General features: G+C 41.0%; 1 protein-coding gene across 1 annotated transcript in view; it reads left to right on the forward strand.

Annotated features, from left to right (window-relative positions):
- Window positions 1-5,244: 5,244 nt before the first annotated feature.
- prickle1b (prickle homolog 1b) overlaps window positions 5,245-21,032 on the forward strand; it is a 76,614-nt gene continuing 60,826 nt past the window's right edge. Inside the window, exon 1 of the mRNA XM_026146846.2 lies at window positions 5,245-5,262. The gene's annotated coding sequence lies outside the window, so the exon portion shown is untranslated. The remainder of the gene's footprint in view (window positions 5,263-21,032) is intronic.

Genomic DNA, 21,032 nt, shown 5'->3' on the forward strand with positions numbered 1-21,032 from the left:
GGTCGGACTTGCAGTCAAAATATGCTGTGAGGGAGAAAAGATTTAATAAGCCCGACATGTCGAATGCTGGAACAAATCATCTCAAGATGATTGGTGTTAGAAAAATCAGATATGTTTCTGATGATGGGGCAACAGTGCTGCCCTCAATGAAAGGCTGACTCTGGGACTATGCAAAAGTAAAAGCACACACTTACCCAAGAAGGAGTTAAAACTATGAATTTATTCTCCAAGTTTTACTCTAACAAAGTAGGTTGTCTTATCAAATTACTGCATCAACTTTATAGTTAAGAAATGTATTGCTTACCCATAAAATACCCTACAACCACAAACAGTGCGACATCATAAAATTTTAACATTTTCCCTAGAGGTTTTAAATGTGTAAATTTTTTAACTCTTTAATCCGTAGCCCAGATGTTTATTTGAATGATGGTATGCATTTCATTTTCTGCGAATCACTCTTACAGCATTCTGCTCCAAGGAAAACGGACTCCTTGTCAGAAAACCCGGCCAAGTTTAGTTCCACATGGCGATAAATTGCAGCCATGGACTTGGAGTTAAAACCCAAATCCCTGGATTAAATATCTCTCTTTCTGCTGCATCAGAGTGGCTGATTCCCAAATCAACATAGAGCCTTTGGCAATATCTGGTGGATGACTAATTTTTTTTTCTGTGTGCTCACCTCTAAGTAATGTGTGCTAGTTGATTTCAGGATGAAGAAGCAGGCAACACATTTAGTGCAAGAAGTTGCAGAAACTTTTGCAGGATGTGACGGGAGGCAGCGAACAAAGAAAGCCGGCCTGTCCTTGGCGTCTTGCATGTTTCCAGCTGTGAGATCGTGGTGAGCATCTTTCTGTCCCTCCCCTCCCAACTTGTCTGCCTGTTCTGAAAAGTGTCTTCAGCAGGAATGCTCACACACACAGATGTGGAAACACACACAAGCACAGAGATGCAATCATGCTGTCTGTTCAGCTGCCAAGGCTAAGTGCCCCAAATCTGTAAGATCGCTATCAAATTTGAAGACCAACACAGGGCAATTTCTCAGTGGGATTGTACGTGTGTGTGTGTGTTTGTGTGCGTCTGGTGTGTCTGTGTGTGTTTTTCTGTGTCCGTGTTGAGCCACAGTCTGTGTACACACAACTTGGACCGCAGCATTTGTTAGCATGTCTTTGTAGTCAGCCTTAAGACAAACATCTCTTGGCAGATCACGTCACATGCTCTCCCTCGCCCTTTTAGATACACATTACACACACACGCGCGCGTGCACGTGCTATGGCTCCTATCGCTGATTGATAAGCTGTCTGCTGAGAAGTCTATCTGATCATTTCAGCATGGTTGTGTTGACTGTGGCTTTGCCTGGCTTAACTCTATATTCTCTTTTTCCTCTTCTCTTCTTTTGTTCTCTGTCACTTTCACTCTTAGTTCAAGTTTTATTTTTAGTATCTATTTTTAGTGGAGATTCAAGTTGCAGAACAGATTGAGACTGTTTCTTTAGCTTCATTATTTCTGCTGTAATATTTTCAGCCGCTCTTCTTGGTTATTATAGGGAAACATGAAATATTTATTCAGGCAGCGCTGCCTAAAAAGACTGTGATTCGAGAGAGGAAGGACCTTCTATTGTTCCTTTCTGTGGACTCAATTTGGGGAAAAAGCATCAAAATGACCCGTTTTTGGTGTGAAGGATGAAGCAGGAGCAGGAAATGTTGATGACCCAGAAACTAAACAGCAGTATTCAGTGCTATAGTTGGTATTCAGGTGAGCATGACTGGGCGCATGCTTGTAATTTTTCCGGACAATTACAGGGTTGTGCACCATAAATTCCCCATCCATCTCGTCAAAGTGTCAACACAGTTCTGCTGTGACGTCCTGAAGTGTCTGAGGGAGATGGTTTGGTGTAAATTACCCTGGCAACACATTTTAAAAAATATATAATTAAATTAAAAAAAAAGATTTTTAGCCTCGCCACATAATCTTTGCTTAATATCTTCTGGCAGATTTAGCCGCCAGGAACTTTGTGTTCTTCCGCTAAAGCTGAGCATACACTGTGCAACTTTTGGCCCATTTTGAGCTGACTTTTCAGTCATGCGACCGTTTTGGGGATCGGCACGAGTTTCGCCTTAATCATGAGTCATGCATCGTGTAGTATACATGGCATAACGAGAAGCGATTAACACCTCACGACCAGCTCCCGATCATCAATCATATGGTTGCAAGAAAATCAAACCTGTTTGAAATCCTGTCACCCTACGTAAGGGTGTCAACGCAGCCTCTCACACTGCGCACACGCAAACAGAAATTGAAGTAGAAAAACAGAGTAGCACGGCAGTGCAGCGTGTGATCTGGACACAAGAGATGGAGGCACAACTTGTAGAACTTTGGCAAGCTCATCCGAGCCTTTTCGATGTGGCCTCGCAAAATTATCACTACCCCACCAACCGTGAAAAGAGTTGGATAGACATTGCTGCTCAATTGCAGCCGCCTGGTCAATGTTTTTCATTAGCAATTTATCAAAGTTGATGGTGGCGGTGTGTGTGTCTGTGTGAGTCAAAGACAGAGAGGAAGAGAGAAAGAGAGCGTGAGACAGATTTTGTGTTAAAAGCTTCATGTTATGGACGCACAGTGTGAGCACTATGGTCGCATCAGAGCATCGGGCCGTATAGTGTGAGACCATGCATCATGACCTACGGACTTCTTGTTACGGCCGAGACCGTTTTGGACGAGTGACAGGACTCAAACGCAGGACGCCGAACAGCTCGTAAGTAGATTTTAAGAATAAAGTTTAATGTTTCCACAAATATTCATAAACAAAAAGGTGAGAGTAGACAAGTACGACGTTCCACCACTGAAACTAAGTAATGATCTGGTCCGGGTCAGAGAGGACAGCTATTCCAGGGATTGGACTGGAAAGCAAGTCACATTTGATCCAGGAAAAGGTCGGGGTCACTGTAACAGAGTGCAGATGTTCAGATACGGATAAGGAGACATATGAATATGTTGCTGGTTCAGAATCCTCCTTCGTACTGCGTACTTGCCAAAGGAGGTCGGAGATGACGTAGAGGGGTGAGTAGTCCGGGTGTGAAATCCAAAAAACTCCTGGCGTGGAGGCAGAGAGGCAGGTAGGTAATTTGGGTAATAGCCTGTGGGACTGCCAGATGGTCCAGCATCCAAGTAGGTGCTCTTCGACAGGGGTTGACAGTTGGGTGTAGTGATGTTAGCAGAGAATCTGGCGAAGAGAGATTGAGTACGCTGGCCTTATGAGTCCCCGGCTAAATTACCCACAGGTGTAAGCGATCAGCAAAAACACTGAGGCCCCTCCCCGGGGTGGAGACGCCGGCTCAGAGGGAGACACACTGGCACACACCCGGACCATGACACTTCTCACCCCTGCGATTCAGGCTACGTCCACACTAATGCGTTTTCGTTTGAATACGCATCGTTTTCTCTCCGTTTTGGCCTCCCGTCCAGACTGAGACGGCGTTTTCGCTCAAGGAAAACGCTCTTGAAAACGAATACATTTGAAAACGGTGCTTTCGCGTCGCAGTGTGGACAGCAAAAACTGAGACTTTTTGAAAACAATGACACATTTTAGTCATGTGATGCAGTCGACATTTTGCCGCGACATTTCAATGAGCCGGAAAGTAAATAAACGGCAGACAGAAACGAGGCAGGTCAAATCGTCTTGAGTATCACGCATGCGCAGTACTGGAACGTAAGCGTTTTCGGCTGTTTCAATGTGGACGAACAACTCTGTGAAAACGACAGTGTGGACGCGGAGCGTTTTCAGACGAAAACGCCGTTTTCAGACGGAAACGCCGTTTTCAAATCTATCCGGGTTAGGTGTGGACGTAGCCTCAATTGTACAGTTTGAGCAGGAGCTGAATAACGCAACTGGAAAGAAAAAAAATTTGCACAGTGTATGTCCAGCTTAACTGGAATTGCCATTTTGACACACTGGAGGAATGCCGCAAACACACAATAGGACTTACGTGGTGCAATCAAAAAGTTGCAGCACTGGTTAAAGTGTCGCCGCACTGACCAAGAAGGCTACACTTAAGGAGAAATCATCTGAATTCAAATCACGTATTTGGTTTTTAAATTTTCTGTGTTTGTGGAACTTCCTGATCTCACCACATAGTTTTGCTGTGATGTTCGTCACCTTTTGCACTGCCGTCATTTTAGGTGTAAACCACTGCAGGATGCGCCGTTTGTATGCACCGTATCTTGTCGGTACAGTTGTTATCTGCTGCCACTCATTATTTTTTTTGCTCTGACCCATTTCTGTCTGTGACCATGCGTTTATTTCTTTCTCTCTCTCTCTCTCTCTCACTCACACACACACACACACGCACAAGATGTAGTGAGGCTGGTTTTGGCTCGCCTTGCTGTCAGTGTCTTTCCTGGGCAGCTGTTAGGGGCTTTGTTTTAAGTGGGAGAAATTCTTGGCAATACTGTGAATCATATGTTGCTGACTTGATAGATGTTTAAGCAATGCCGAGAGGCTGTTTCAGTCTCAGCTTATTTAGGCCTTCTTCTCTCTTTGTCTTCTGCGGCTCCTGTAAGGATATAATGACATATGCTCTTAATGTGACTTTCTCTTCCTCTCTCATTAATCTAAACTCATTCCTCTCTGACAGACAGACTGGAGGGGGGGGGGCGATCGCTCTAAAGGAGGCCCAAATGTGTATATTTGTCTGAGAGAATATGACCTGCAGATAAATGACAGCACAGCTTTTTTTTCACTCCCACTTACAGGTTAACCAGAAAACAATTTCTCTTCACCATCATAAATCTGCCATGACAATGAGGTGCTGAACGTTGTTTCAAAGGCAGACAAATTAACTTAATATTTTAATGATAGTTCAAACATTGATGGTTATAATTCTTTAGGATATAAAAAAGTACATTTTCTTTTTTCCCACCTCAGCTGTCAGCATATCAAAAATGATGGTGAAAAATTAAGAAATGACTTTAACCTTTTCTTGGTGTGTCTGCATAATATTATAATTACAGACCATATATATCCTACGAAGTCGTGATGCACTTAATAGAGGACGTCCTGGGTCTTGGGTGTCTTCTTTTAGCAAAAATGCAGGAAATTATTAACAACAACAAAAAAAAAAAAAGTACAACTGGAAGACTGAGCTCACCCTTAAATACCAGCTGGTTGATGCACTGATTAATAACAGGTGTGTCAGCTGACGCACAGAAAGCAGTGGACTCCACCTAACCACAGGGGACCTGTCAATTGTCTCCAGGAAACAGCAGGTAAGCAAAATCAACAACATAAATAAACATTGTCAGGCTGAAAAAGTAAAACTATCAGAGAGATGGCCAATTAAAAAAATATGGTAACTTCTTTTTAATAAAGAATTCCGCGATAAAGATATATTTCCATGGTTAAGGAAAACGCCTTCACATCTAACAAAATCAGCAACGCTCTTGGGGAGAATCACCATCAAATGTCAACACAGAGAATTTACTAGAAGGTGAAAACCACTCTTTAAATTTAAAGATCAAAGCTCCAGTAAATTATTCTTGGGAGAATAAAACCATAATGAAATTATCTTGAGGCAACAGTTGTCTCAAGGTGTGTTACACTGTAAACCCTACACTATTCTGAAGAAACCCCCAACAATCTAACTCCCCCTTTGAGAAAGAACAACAAAAGCAACAGTGGGAAGGAAAAAGTCTCTTTTAACAGGAAGAAACCTCCAGGAGAACCAGGCTCAACAAGGGGCAGCCATCTGCCTGATGAAATATAATATTCTTCAACAACTGTTGACCTGATCTCAGACCAGTAGAGCGTGCTTTTCAGTTATGGGAGACAAACTGAAGACAGAGAGACCCACATACAAGCAGCAACTAACGGCAGCCATTGACACCAAAAGAATTTCAGCTGGAAAATGAAAACAAACTTTATATTTAAAATTGTTAGTTTGTCCAATTACATTTGAACTTATGGAAATGAGGTACTATGAATAAAAATGGCTAAAAACAATTAACACAATACTTCTGTAAAATCCCAGAGGAACTGCTTGTTGTTTTATGTCATATTGCCCTCCATTAAACACTCTCTTGGTGACTCTTGGTGAAAGGTCGGCCAAGTTTAGTTTTACGCTGAGATAAATTGAAGCCATGGATATAATCCTGAGTCCCTGGATTTAATATCTCTCTTGTTTGCTCTGCTAGTGTTACTTTTTTCCAAAGTGGTAAAGAGCTTTTGGTAATTTCTGATGGACTTTTGAATTTTTTTTCTATTTCATTTTTCTGTTACATTTCAAGTAATGTTTAATAGGGGGGGTTTTTTTTCTTGTTATTTTTGTTTTTTAGGGATGCAAATGCAGGCAAAAAGTTATCAAAATCTTTCGCCTTTTTGCCTGAAAAGCAGGGGCAGGCAGTGAACAATAAAGCAGACTTGCTCTTGGCTACTTGCATGTTTCCATCTGTCAGATCATAGTGAGAATCTCTTTTTCCCCTAATATTTCTTCCTATTTTGAACAGCGTCTTTAGCAAGAATGACTCATATGAGAACTGAACTTTTGGAGCTAGCTTCAAATGGCGATTCAAGACACTCCAGGCTTGAATGGCCTGCATTTTTTTTGGCTAGTTGTTTTCAGTTTGATTCTTAGTTTGCTTACTGTTTAGTTTTTCACCTTTTGTGTATTTCTTTTGTATTTATTCCCAGTTAAAAGTGATGTTTGCTTTTGTACTCAGTTTAGTCTTTTAGGTTTTATAGTTATAGTTCTGCACTTTCCTCATGTTCCCTTTGTATCAGTGTTGGGTGTTCCTGTTAGTTTAAATTATTTTTGGAGCCTTTGTCTCACGTGTTCAGTTATACTTTCCCCAGTCTCGATGCCTTGATTGTTTACACCCATATGTTCACCTTCCCCAAGTGTCTCTGTGTGTATTTATACCCTCAGTTTGTTTCTGTTCTTTGTCACGTCATACTGTGTATCCTGTACTGTTACTTCTTCCATCCAGGTAGGAAACGTACACCTGGAAGCTTTATTATTACTCTTATTTATTATTGTGAACACCAGTAGTTTACCAGTTTCCCACGTCAATCTGTTGATTAGTTGCTGATATTTCTCACTCAGTCCCATTCATGTGCTAAAGATAAGTCTGTAGGAGTTCATCGTCTGGTGATGATGGTGTTAGGATATTTCTATCTAAACAAAGTATTTCTACAGCTGATCATTAAACAGCTAAATGTGATGACCACATTTAAACCTCTGTGTTAATCTTTTGAAACTGTAATTGGTGTCTCTTAAGTAAGATGCAGCCTTTGTACAGTCGCTTAACTCAGAATCAATATGGCAGAAATGGAAATATTGTAGCACAGATGATGCTCCCAAAGCTTAAAGGAAGGCATCTAATGTGAAAAACATTAAGTCATTTGTCAGCAGTGGAAAAAGAGATGGGCAGTTTGGATAAAGGCTGCATTGAATGAGAAAAACATTTTCATGGTCTCCTCTAAATGTCACATTGTGGCTTCAGTTGCAGTTTGTCATCCTACTGTAGTCTGAGACCGTCCCTCTGAAATCATGTCACTTAATTCTTTTTCCGGCTCCTTTGTCCTTTGTTTTCGCTCTTTTATCCGACATCTCTTCCTCGCTGCTTCTTAGAATTAACCTCTCTGTATTTACTGCACATCTGTATTTTATTTTTTTTTTAATATCGCTTTGCTGTCCTCCTGTAGTTCTACTGAGCAGCCGTTGGCCCTTTGTCCCATGTTCTTAAAGTACTAATCATAATGCCATGGGATCGTGCACCATGAATTCACATTAACTCGATGCATGAGGCTATATGCACTTCATCAGAAGGGAGCTGGGCTGCTAAGTAGATTTTATGACATTTCCCCAAGCTGATTCCAAGATCAACTTGTCTACATGAGGAGATGGTGATCTGCTACACTATATCTACCACAATTGCACTCAGACGAAGAGCATCTGAAAATGGAGTCAAAACTGAAGCTCCTCATGGTGCAGTCAAATATAATGGCTGAGATTTAGGCCTATATTCAGTGTATAAAGGGTTAGGGATGAACAGAGAGTATACTATTTGTCTTCAATAAAGACTCTGTTGGTCTTCATTTTTCATTAGATGTGGAGGTCTCTGAAGTTTTAGGTATGGGATGTTACACTCACTCAACAAGCACAAAAAAAGTGAAATAGTAACCAGGTACTATCTAGAGGAGTGGCTGGCTGGGTTTTGCTTTGATTTTAATGAATTTATTCTGCTTTTAAAAAAAAAAAAAAAAAAAAAAAGAGGTATATCTGTGCCTTATGTTGTTCTACCTTAAGGTCTGATAATCCACTTGTCAACTAGGCCCAGAGTGGGGTTGCCATGACAGCTGCTGGGTCTATGTGTGTGATGTGTGACATTCCTGCCATACCAGTCGTAATCACGCAGACTACGAGACGCACACACAGAGAAGGAGAGAGAGTGGAGAAGAGGTTAAAGAAGGAAGTAAAATTTTAATTTGAAAGTCACAAGCTTGAACCCCAAAACAACCAGTGTGTCCATACTACCATGTATGTTTGGGTTGTTTTGTTTTTTTTGTTTTTTTGTTTTTAAAGGGAAGGGGGGGGGCAGTGATTTAAGGTGCTGGCACACTGTTAAAAGAAGATTCTGGATTTGAATGTTCTGGCTTGCTGGGGCCTTTCTACGTGGAGCTTGCATATTCTGCCCGTGCTCACACAGGCACTCTCTGAGTACTCAGAGACACTCTAAGTTTGTCCCACACTCCAAGGACATGCATGTTAGATTGACAGGTATTGAGCGTGATTAGTTATCTCTCTCTCCCTCTCTCTGTTAGGGCTGTGATAAATAGTTCCCACCTCTCCCTCATAGCCTTTAACTCGCTCACAGCTCTGATGGAAAGAAAGAGAGCTTTTCTTTCAAAGGTGCAATGTTCTTTAAATTAAACCATTAAAAAAAGTGTTTAAAAACTGCAGTTCCACAATTGGGCATTTGAGGCTGGCTAAAAAAATTGGGCCAATCCCTTTAGAGCCCAATCTATAAGGGGGCTGACCAACTTGATAGGCATACAGGCCTAGAGACCTTCTGGGAAACTCTTGTTTCGAGGGAAAAATGTACATTCCCTTACAGGTTGCCAAGTGTTTGGTGGAGGTTCCTGACTGCTTCCAGGTAAAATTTGTTCCAAACAGGGTGCTCCACCAAAAATCTTGTTTTCAGTTTGGTCACCAGCAGATTGCTGCAGCTGCCGGTGGTTGGCATGGAAGGTCCCAACTGTCTGCAACTACATGCAAACCACTAACTGAGCAGTAGTGAAACTTGGGAAAGTGTGACGCAAACTGGAAACATTTGCTTTCAAAGTAAAAGTTGTAGCATCAAAAGCCACAGTGATAAGGTGTAACTTTTAATTTTTAAACCCTCTGTGCTCTACACATTTGGAGAAATGGTAATAGGCAATAAATTACATATTTTCTAGTATAATTTAAGGGTTAGAGTTAGGATGATTGTTAAGGTGATTACTTGGCCTTTAGAAGGTGAAACTGATTGCACTAGAAAACTAAAAATTTGTGGTCCTTTTGCCTAGTAAGTACATTTTGTACTGTTTAGTTTAACATGCCTGCCTTAAGAGAAACCAAAATGGTACCGGCCATAATGCCATACATGAGATTTCAGAAAAATAGTGCTCAAACCAGTGAGTGACATCATGGTTGTTACATCCATTTTTACAAACTGTGGTTGTTGCCTATTTTTAACAAAACTAGTCCATTCCAACCAAACCAAACCCATCTTTATTCCTTAAAAACCCTCTTGATCTTCATAATTAACTGTCTCAACATAGCCAGAAATCTCATGTGCTTCTTAAAACAATTATGGGCTTCTGCTTCATTAAAGTAAAACTGTGTTTCAATGTACCAAGCACAATCCTGTTTGATTAAGGTTCGGCTATAAACAAACAAACAAACAAAAAAAACCAAAACAACTGATCGAGCCAATCAAACAGGAGAAAACAGGATCTCAGAATACTGGAGATAATGTCTGTTTTATCATTCACAGCAGAGACACAAACACACACACGTTTGTAAACCCACACACTTCTCAGTGGTCAGATTTATGACATCCTCCAACATAACAGATGACAAATGGTGCATAGTTGTGTGAGTAGGAAGATGAATGATGTGGCTATAAAATAACACACCGAAGATGCTGCTGGCATTTTAGTCTGTCTTACCCAGCCCCGCTATGTGCCTGCTGCCAGGTCAGATGCTGCATTTTTTTTGTTGTACCACTATCACTTTATATGTGTTTCAGTGTTTATGGTTCATGGTGTTCAGTTTGCTGGCTCATTAGCTCCAGACAAAAGGGTTTTTTGGTTTTTTATTTGTACACAACAGCCTTTGTTGATAGATTTGATGAGCTATTGTTAGAAGCAAAGCCAAGTAATTCGTAATTCAGTTTGTTTAATTACACTGCATAATAAAAAACATGTATAACAACATGCAAGAGCTTGACAACGCTGATCTGATTACAGTCAAACCTGTCTTCATAATCCAGCAGATTTGTGTCCTCGGTGGAATTAAGCTCATCTTTTGTACTTTCTACCAAGGATCTCTTTATTGATTTAAAGTGCTCCTATGTATCCAGCTCACTTTTACTGCTCTGTCATATAAAAACTACATCCTCCTTCCATTGGATGGATAACCACCTCTTAAATCAAAGCCATAAAAAGCTCTTATTTCTTGTTTTTTCCACTCAACTCTTTCCTTTCTACCTCATCTGTTTTTTTTCTTACTCTTTTGCTCTAAAAGATCATTTTATCCACATTCCCCTATATCATTCTCACCCTTTTAATACGTTTTGCTCAAAAGCTTCTGAAATTTAATGTGCACTGCTGACTAAAAGGGAGAATTACTGCTCACCAAAGTGTTGTGCAATGAGCTTTTCCACACTTACTCAGAAAACCAGCGAGAGGTCTGGGCTAAGGCAAGAAGCACTTTCACAACTCTTTCCTGCGAGTCATGGCTCTTGAAAAAACATACACTTTGGTCACCCAGCTGATGTGCCAGAATCACATTTTAGGACAAAACATACAGAATCATATTTTTCTTCTCTTTTATAACACTTTGGACATTCATTTATCAGTAAGAATGTGTAAAAGTAGGTCATGTATAATACATAACAAGCAGATTTCCAGTAGTCACTTTGCAACAACAGAGTTTACACATCCCACGAGCATCTGTTTAACACTGCAGACTAAAAAAAGAGGCGGCTGGTGGACACAAGGCTGAACTCAGTGTTCACACTGCAAGCAACACCATTATCAAGTCAGAGAAAGTCCATTCACTTCCCACTTCAACTCAGCCAACGTGTGGACGACAAACAAATTCATCAGAAGTAATGGAAATGCGCAAACTAAACTTTCTGTGACGTCTTCCTTTCAGAAAATAATCTGATTTCCAAACTTGGATGCTTCTCATTTAGTCTGATTTTGTTTGTTGAAGGCAAATGTCCGGTTAATTTTTAATTTCTACGTCTTTGCTAATTATTTAATATTATAACAACTCGAGGGTTATCTTGTTTATGTTAGAACCTTTCTAATCCAGCAATTGCAGAGCCACAACCCAGTGTACTCATACTACCAGTCCCAAGCTTGGATAAATAGCAAACATGATATCAGAAAGGGCGTTTGTCATAAAATCTTTGCAGATCATAAGACTCAGAGTTACACATTAGATTGATTGGGGTCAGGTTAACAGGAGTGTGGAGGTGAGAGTAGAGACCTTAAATCCAGGGACTTTGACTGGTAAAGGAGAGAGAGATGGATATGTGATATGATGGAAAGATGGAAGGTAAACTGGTGTACTCTTTATACAGGAGACCACGTGGAATGGAAGCAAGCTCAGAAGCATTGAAGGTAGAGTCAAACTGTTTTGCCATGGTGTAGATAGAAAGAGAAATGAACTAGAGCAGTGGTCCCCAACCTTTTTTGCGCCATGGACTGGTTTATGTCCAACAATATTTTCACGGACCGGCCTTTAAGGTGTCGCGGGTAAATGCAGCAAAAGAAGATTTATTCATAACACACGGGAAACCGAGTTAACGATAAAAACGCACACAAAAAAAACTATAAAAACCCTGAAAACCATAAATTTTACACTTGAGCCTCAGCTCTCGTGGCCAGTAACCAAATGACTCACAAACCAGTACCGGTCCGTGACCCGGGGGTTGGGGACCGCTGAACTAGAGGCAATTTTAAAGAAAAATCATGTGGATGGTGTTGTGGAGGTAAAGAGAGTCTGAGACAGGATCCTAAGTTTAAAGCTGGACACTGAACAACTGATGCTGAACATTGGATGTCAGCTAGAAGAGAAAGAGAGGAATTCTGACGTAAGTTAGAAATGGTAGTGGTTGAATTGGTAGAGAGTATCTGGAGTGGTGATTGGAGAAAGCTTCAATATAGATGAAGGAAACAGAGGTGACGAGCAGGTGTTGGGTAGTTGTGTTGTTAAGCACTACTACTAGATTTTACAAAAAGGGTGGGAATGGCTGTTGTGAACACACATATTTTAAGAGTGAAGAACATGGGGTGACATAAGGATGGAGGAAACTGCAGAGGGGTTGACTATGCTAAAAGAGATAGGAGACTGCAAGGTGGTGGCAGGGGAGAATATAACTTGGCAGCATTGAATAGTAGTCTTTAAGCTAATTTTGAAAATCAAGAAGGGGGAGCAAGTGAAGGCAGAGGCAAGGATTAAATGGCAGATGCTGAGGAAGGAAGAATGTTGCAGGGAGGAGTTGAGACAGGCTTTGGGTGGTAGTGAAGTGTTACCAGATGAGTGGGAAAGTACAGCTGAAGTGGTGAGGGGAAACTGCCAATAAGGTGTTTGGTGTATCCTCTGGACTGAGGAACAAAGATGAGGAGATTTGGTGGTTTGCAGTGGTGATGGACAGGACAGATGAGGTGTATGATGACTACGATAACTTTGCAGATGACATGGTGATCTGGAGTAAGAGTAGGCAGCAGTATGCACTGGAGAGAAGAAGGGTGAAAGTCAGTAGAAGTGGAAGACAGAACATGTGCGTGAATAAGAAGGAAACAGGTGGAAAGGTGAACATGTAAGGTGTAGAGGTAGTGAAAGGTAGCGAAGAAGACAATGCAGGGAGGGTTGAGTGTGTGGATGAGTGTCGGCAGAGATTTTTGACAGAAGGATTGCAGAAGCAGAGCTGAAGATGCCGAGGTTTTCATTGGGCGTAACCAAGGATGGATAGGAGTCAAAATCAGTACATCATTGGAAGGACCAATGAGCTCATGCCACAGCAAGGTGCCCATCGTCCCTCCAAAATTCGCAAGAACCGCTGCTCCTCTTACAATATTCAGCCGTACATCCAAAAGAAAACATATCACTTGGTTTCCATATGTCACACATTACAGCACAATGTGAGTTACGAAGAAATGTGAGTGAGACAAGCAACTGCATAATTTCTATTTTGGATTATAACTGCTAAAATGGATCCAACTATAAAACTGCAGCTGATTTTAACAGTTATAGCAGCCCAGGGATCGTTTTACACAGCACTAATCAAATGTAGCTTGAATTTTTCAACATGTCTAATTTCTCAGACTGTACATATTTGTACCATGCACGCACTCTGAGATTAAAGATTAAAGATTTAGCATTTGTTGAAAGCCCAATCTCCTTGGGCATTTCTGAGTCAGTGTGAGTGATTTAGTGTCGAGTGTGGAGAGGAAAAAGCTTGTCGGCGAGATAGCATCAGTTCTACCTGCAGACTTCGAGCCCATCAGCATTATTTCATTATCTCTCCCTCTGTCTCTTTTTTTTTCTCTCTCTCTCTGTTTCTCCCTTTAGCATTAACCTTTTATATGATAGATACTTTGTTTGCCTCCCCTTTCTGGCTCTCCCTTAGTCTCCCTCCCTCCATCTTCTACATCCCAAGTAGCAAACCAGACATTTCTCACTCTCACAATTATTCAGTGTAGGGTCAAACTGGTCCTTCTGCCCACGGCTTCATTTCACCTCTTGGGAAGGAACGATGAGCTCTTGAATGCATTTGCAGTCTTGCACACAGGCAATGTTTCCCACTTAGCTCTATAGCTCTTTGTAGGTATGACCTTTCTCAAGCAATATCCTCACTGACTCAGACTGCTGCTAATAGTTCACATTTGGGGCGTTTACAGCAGTTCAGTGTTATGTTGTTAGCTCTAACAAACTAAACATTTATTTGTGAATTTCCTTTATTTTGTACTATTGAGACCAGCTCCATTTCCTGAAGTATGTGACAATAAATAAGAGCGGAAGAAACTTTTTTTTGTCATTCAGTGCAAACTAACTTTCCTCAGATACATTGTTTGACAAGGCAGCTGAGTCACACTGACCTGGCTGAGGTTAGCGAGCATGTAATTAATTGAAAAGAGAGTTGCTGGACATTCCCTATCAACAAATCACAGACATAATGGCTACATTAGTAGCATCTTAAACACGGAGATAGGAGACATAGGGCTGCATTTGTCTGGAATGCAGCAACAGCCCAGATAAGGAGACGCTTTGGACGAGTTACAAAGAGAGCCCAGGCTGAGCACTAATCATATCTGTGTCATTCTCTCCCTTCTTTCCCACACCAGGCTCCTTATTTCTCTGTGCCATTCGTCACATCCTACGCTCTTACTTCAGTCTTTCTTCTGTCATCTCCTCCGCTTTAATTCTTTATACATCCTTAATGTGTTGAACTGAGTGTCGGTCTCCCACTCTCGTGCAGCTGAGAGAGCGGCAAGAAATGCCCTGTGATACCCCAGCTCACAGTGTGAATCCAACTGTAGGAGCAGGCTTCACCATTGATGTGAGTTATATCCTTGTTTCTGCCCACATACTGCCCACTGTCTTCACTCTAATCACGCTGAAATGCAAAGGTATGGCAACTAATAGCTGCCCACTCACTCAGATAAACATACAATCACAGATGAATAATATTGTACTTTGATGTGCAAGATTACCTGAGCTATAGATCAACAGATTGTGTCACAGAGAGGCTACTTCATTCTTCCTTCTTCATTTTTCTTTCTATCTCTGGCTTTTAATCTGTGTTTAATTATCTCACTTTTTCCCCCTCCTTTTTAAAAAATCTTCCACAGGTAATTCTGAGGTCAGCGCCCGGTATGCAGTGCCTGAGCGGCACTGGATAATCGTGTGTAGGTACACCTAGAAGTACATGAACTTGTGGGTCTGTACCCACAGCTGGAGTCTGCACATTGTGTTGGGGGGAAAACATTAGCAAATCCTACCTAAGCAGACCACATCCTCTTCACCCTAAAGCCGTGTAGGTAATGAGATGGGAGGTTATGGGCGGGATGGGAGGCACTTCTGAGTGGAGCAGCTCTAGATGTCGTGGGTAAACATCCGTGGGAACAAGATGCTTAATTGATGTCATTTAAATTTTATTTGCAATATAGCACACAATACTTTAGCACCAGTGGAAACACTAATTTGCATTTGAGTGGGTGAGTGTGCAGCCGCGAGCTGTAATCTGACTGCAAGCACAAAGATTAGAAAGGAATTTTGCATGCAGCTACTGTCGTGTGCATAAGTGACCACAGTTTAAATGTTTCCTTGAAGTTCAAAAAGAGATTTTCAGATTTTTCTCTCAGTGTTATCTTTCATTGTCCAATTTTAGCACACTATTCAAAGCCCACTCTAACCTTATGTGGTCAGCCACTTCATAGATGAGTTGCTGTGGCTTCTAAATGCTTCCACTTTGCATTAATACCACTTGCGGTTAATTGTGGAATATCAAGGAAGGAAAAGAACTTCACACACTAGCTTGTTGCAATGCTAGCATACAATGAATTCAGTGAGCAATTCTTATACAAATGTTTGTAAAGGCAGACCTCATGGATGCTTGATTTTTAATTTATTTTACCTGAAACAATCAGACTGAAAACACCTGAATTCAAAGATTAAGAAGTGTGGCCTAATATTTGTGTCCATGTAGTGTATTTAACACACACACACACACACACACACACACACACACACACACACACACACACACACACACACACACACACACACACACACACAAAATTCTGAAATGAATGTTTTTCTTACCAAGTTTATGATTGCACAACTTTTTGTTGTCAAAACTGTCCAATGATAGACAAAAGCACCTTAAAATCTACTTAAAACTTTAGTATTGTAACCCCAAATGCAATCTTTCCTGTTGCCTAAACTTTGGTGCTTAACAATACTCGAGTAGTTTTAGAAACTAAACAGCGAGTAAAAGCAAAAGTATACAAACATTAGTTCTGGAATGCAATCTGAACCATTTTCCTCACCTTAACCAACCGCCTCTTCTTACCTTGAGCAGTCTTTGTCACTTTTTCAGGGTTGAAACACTAAAAAAACCCCACAGATGATAGAATTTTATTTCACAAACTGTAATCAAACTATGTTGTCTGCTGTTATACCAACACACTGAATGTTTAGCGGCTATACTGAGAAGAGCATAATGGGAAGAGATCATAGAGAGACGGCATAAAACGGACACTGTGGGAGAAGGAAAACACAATTTAACAGCATGCAATAGTAGTGAAATGCATGGGAAGGGCCTCCAGCAGCCTGAACATACTGCAGGAAAACTAAGGGAGGACTCGGGGTCACCTGATCCAGCCATAACTACAAGCTTTATTTAAAAAAGTAGCTATAAGTCTCATCTCAAAGGTAGAGAGGGCATCTGTCTCCTGAATCCTGCTTATCCTTAGCTCAGTGGTAAGCTAAGACACTGTGTCCACATCCTGTCTTCAGCAGGGGAAAACAGTGACAAGCCTGTCTGCTAGAGCCAAACACTCTCCATCTTAACATCACTTGGGTCAGAGCCAGTACACTGTCAAAACTTTGAGCTTCAAGCATATTATTAAGGTATGCAACACCTTTTCCAGTGCCAAGTTTGTCATATGGAAAAACCCTCATGAGCCAGCATCCTGGTTCTGATTAATAGTTTTTTATAGCGCAGCACGATGCAAGTATCCCATTGTGACTGACATTTTACATTAGTACACCACATGTAGAATTAGAAAACTCGTGATAACTGGCTTTAACTGAACAGAAATGCAACCGGGTAGCGCTGCTGGCAAACATTTCCAATTGTTCTAGTGAAACCAGCACTGAAAGTTTGAATACTAGAGTGCAATACATGTTGAGATGAGTATATTTTGTGGTGAAAAAGATGCCAGCTGAGGACAAGGCAGCGGGAAGGAGAGCAGAAGAGAGCTGGCTGTTAGCAGACATAATGGGAACCAGACCTGCTGGCAGAGAGGTAATTAAACTGCGCAGAACAATGGCGTCACCACTCATAAACTCCTCTAAAGAAGTTTTTACCTCCTAACTCTTTTCCAGTTGACTTCCACGTAACAAGCGATAAAACTGAACAGTGTCAGGATTTTTCTTATTTCAGCTTAATGTCATTAATTGCTTTGAAAAAGTATAATAATGAATATCTTAATGAAGACTGTGAACTTGTGTTAAATCTTTGCTATTCTTTTTCCTTTTTATGTCCTTGTTTGGATTTAAGTTTTCCTCATTGTCTACGAGATATCTAAAATTCAAAGTTCAAGAAATCCAGTGAATTTTTTTGCCACTTTAGATATTAAACTAAACAATTATTAAAGCTACTTCCTGCTGTATTTGCACTTCCTGTCTTTATTGGTTTTCCTATCAGTTTTCCTTCCTTCCTCAGTTGCCCTGTGCTTGTTAGTGTCACCAATTTCAATTCAGTCTCCTCAGTCTATACATTACAGTTTTTCCCTTACACCTTGATAAATTATCTTGTATTCATATGCTTTTTGTTGTGAAACATTCCAGCCATTTTTAGTATTCCGTGTGGATTTTTTCCTACCTCTCTTTGACGGCTGCTGGATTGTTTCCTGGATTTTATGGTTTTGCGTACATCTACTGCTCATCTCTGGTTTAAAGTTGTACAATTTTGGACTTTTATCTTGCATTCAGGTCCACTAGGTATCTCATCAGGTCTACAGTGATCAGTCTAGTGTAGAGTTCATTTAACATCCACCTTTTTATTAAGTTTATTTTATTAATAGAATTTTCACCTATTGAGAAAACGCAACCCAAACAAAATGAAAAGTACATTTGTTGAAAAGATATTGTAATCCCAAAAATAATGCACAAGATGTCATTTAAAAGGCAACATCTCATAGCTTTTTAAAATCTAATTTATTCTATGTAAAAATAGTGTATTGCATGAAATAAGTACAGGAGATAAGTCACATGTCATTTATTTCCTGTGCCAACTTGAGGGCTGGCAATTTAATTTGCCAGATCTGGTGATTTTTCTCAGCTCGACTAAGTCTTACCCTTTTCCTTTTTGTAACCCAGGGATGGAAATTTCAAGATGTCTCTGACAAACAGTGCTGTGATACAAAGACAGCAAGTGAGACTTATCCTTTTTCAAAGGAAATGGTTAGCTTTTGCTTTCAATTTTAAGACTGTTGATAATGTGATGTCACTTAGTTTCAGAGGTCACATTAGGTATCGATATAATATGGACTGTAGGTATTAAATGGACTAGTAACACTCACCAACCTTGAATTTCCCTGGAAGGAAGCACTGGTCAATCTTCTGCAGACCATCCTGATGTTGGGCTGTAACTGCAGTGGACATGGAGTAAATACGCTTTCCAGTGCTGGCTTCTCTATCAAGTCTTCTCAGGAGTCCTTCAACCAAGAGGGGGAGTCTGTTGAGTAGAAGGTGTTTATTGTTCCTTTGCAGTTTCCTGACTGACAAGTTGCTGGACTTGGCAGGCTTGATTTCCTTCTGGGCCAGGGATAGATGCTCCTCCAGACTTTTAACCAATCTAGAGGTACAAGCTTGTGTCTAGAGAAAAGTGGTAAAATAATCCATGTAGCAACAGATGGCTGGGAGTTGTTGGTCTGACAGGGATCTACCCTCTCTCACAGTCTGTCTTGTACCTATCAGGATAATCTGGCCATAAAGAGAGCAGTACTTGTTACTTGCTGCATTTGGCTATCTGGATGTGCTCCTACATCATTGTGGAGTATAGGGAACCCTGGGACACCTGCCTGCTCACAACTAGTATTGAAGTAGTTATTTGCCAGGATTTAAATGGTTCAGTTGAGAGAAGATCTTTCCCTCCACATTCAACAGAGCAATGCCTCTGAACTGGTTACAGTTTTGGGAAACCTTAAGTGAGAAAGAGACTTTTCCAAACACCTCTCATAAAGTTTCATGATCAGTTGAGCAGCTTGAAGGGTACACTGATAGATCCAGGTTCCGATGATGCTCTTGCTCATTCTATTATCTGTTTGACCTCCACTTTGAAGGAGTGGTATCAAACTCAGGTGGACTGGGAACTGCCTGGTTATTGAAGGGGTCTTGCATTTGAACTACTTCACAGCTGGTCTTTAGTGTAACACTCCAGCTGCATGGCCTTGGTATGGCATGGAAAAACCTTCCCCTCGCTCTCTGCACTTCTTGATCTTTCAGTTATCTTGAGGTGCTAAAGCCTTTCACTGATCTTTCCCAGGTTCCTAAGCCTTTTTTCCCCCTCGGCTTTCCTCCATGACTTCCTCAGAAGGCAACATTCTTTGGCCAGCTGTAGGATTTCCCTCTTGTCTTTTGCTTTGTCTGGAACAGTGGTTCTTTTAGGCATGTCTCCAAATTGGCTTTCCCCTTCCACATAGACGAGATGACAAAATATGTAGCATCTGAGCTGTTTCTTAGCACTTTCTTCAGGACAATAGGTAAGCAGTCATCAAAGCATAGTCAAGCTTCCTTGTTGCTAGCCTGTGGCGATTTGACCTTGGGTTTCCAGAAGAAGTTTTGATGGTCCTTTTGTGCGCAGGGTGTTGTGGGTCTACTGCTGCGAATCATCTTGATAATTACCAGGTGGGAAAGCTGTTCTTCTCCTCCACCAGCCATAGCAAGAAAGATCAGTGGTCAATCTTGGTTTCTGTGGGTTTTCATTAGCACAGAAACCAAGCTTAGCATATCTTTATGCTAAGCTTCTAAAAATAAATAAATAAATATCCTTTTTTTAAATATCTTGTTATGCCTGGTGGAGTAGAAGAACGGCTTTCCTAGCAGGTCTTACAGCGTTATCAGGATAATATAGATATTGAAACAGATTTTAATCAGGTTCATACAGTTGTTGATGGATTATTTCTTAGTTGCACTGCAGCATGTGACAATAATTAAAAGCTACACTTAACTAACAGCAGTGGCTGGTGAATAAACTAGCAAAGCTTCCCTCAGGGCAAGCAAATTTTTTACAGAAGTATGACTCCAATTGAATGCAACTTTTCATATCAGTGTGCTAGATTTTTAAAAAGGCTAAAGAAAGGTTTTTGGACACATTGGTTATGTGTATAGTATGCCAACACACAAGCCATCTTTGGGTCTTTTGATAGGAGAAAATGTGTAGTGGAAAACGGCATCAAGTTTAATCCCTATATTAAACTCTAACTTTCCCTTTAGGTTAGGCTTTGCTTTTTTTAGAGGACGAGGAAATGCTGATTATAGGCTAAACCTCAGTCACTTGCACTTTTCTTTTCTACTATAAAAGTGAAAGCCTGCTGTTGTACCCAATTTTGTGTGTGTGTGTGTGTGTGTGTGTGTGTGTGTGTGTGTGTGTGTCAGTCACCGTGATGAGGGTGTCAGGGTTCAGGGGGCATCAGAGGGGTGCAGGTCACGACCTGCCGTGTCATGCTCTAATTGTGATTGTCATATTGATGGAGAGGGAAAGGGCTGGAGAATTGGAGAGCTAACATAAATTGTAATGATAGATACTGGGGCGTGAGTATCAGTGTCTGAGTGTTTGTGTGGGAGTGTGCGCATGTTTCTGCTTTATCTCTGTGTGTGTGTGTGTGTGTGTGTGTGTGTGTGTGTGAGAGAGAGAGAGAGGGAGCGAGAGAGAGAGGGTTTTGTGTGTTTGGAGGCGGAAGAGAGTGAGTTATTTTGTCCCGGGGCAAACGGAAACCATTGTTTAAGCCGCAGCTCTTGTCTCATAAGTGT

The sequence above is a fragment of the Astatotilapia calliptera genome, chromosome 17 (assembly GCF_964374335.1).
Source record: "Astatotilapia calliptera chromosome 17, fAstCal68.1, whole genome shotgun sequence".
In the NCBI taxonomy this organism is placed as follows: domain Eukaryota; kingdom Metazoa; phylum Chordata; class Actinopteri; order Cichliformes; family Cichlidae; genus Astatotilapia; species Astatotilapia calliptera.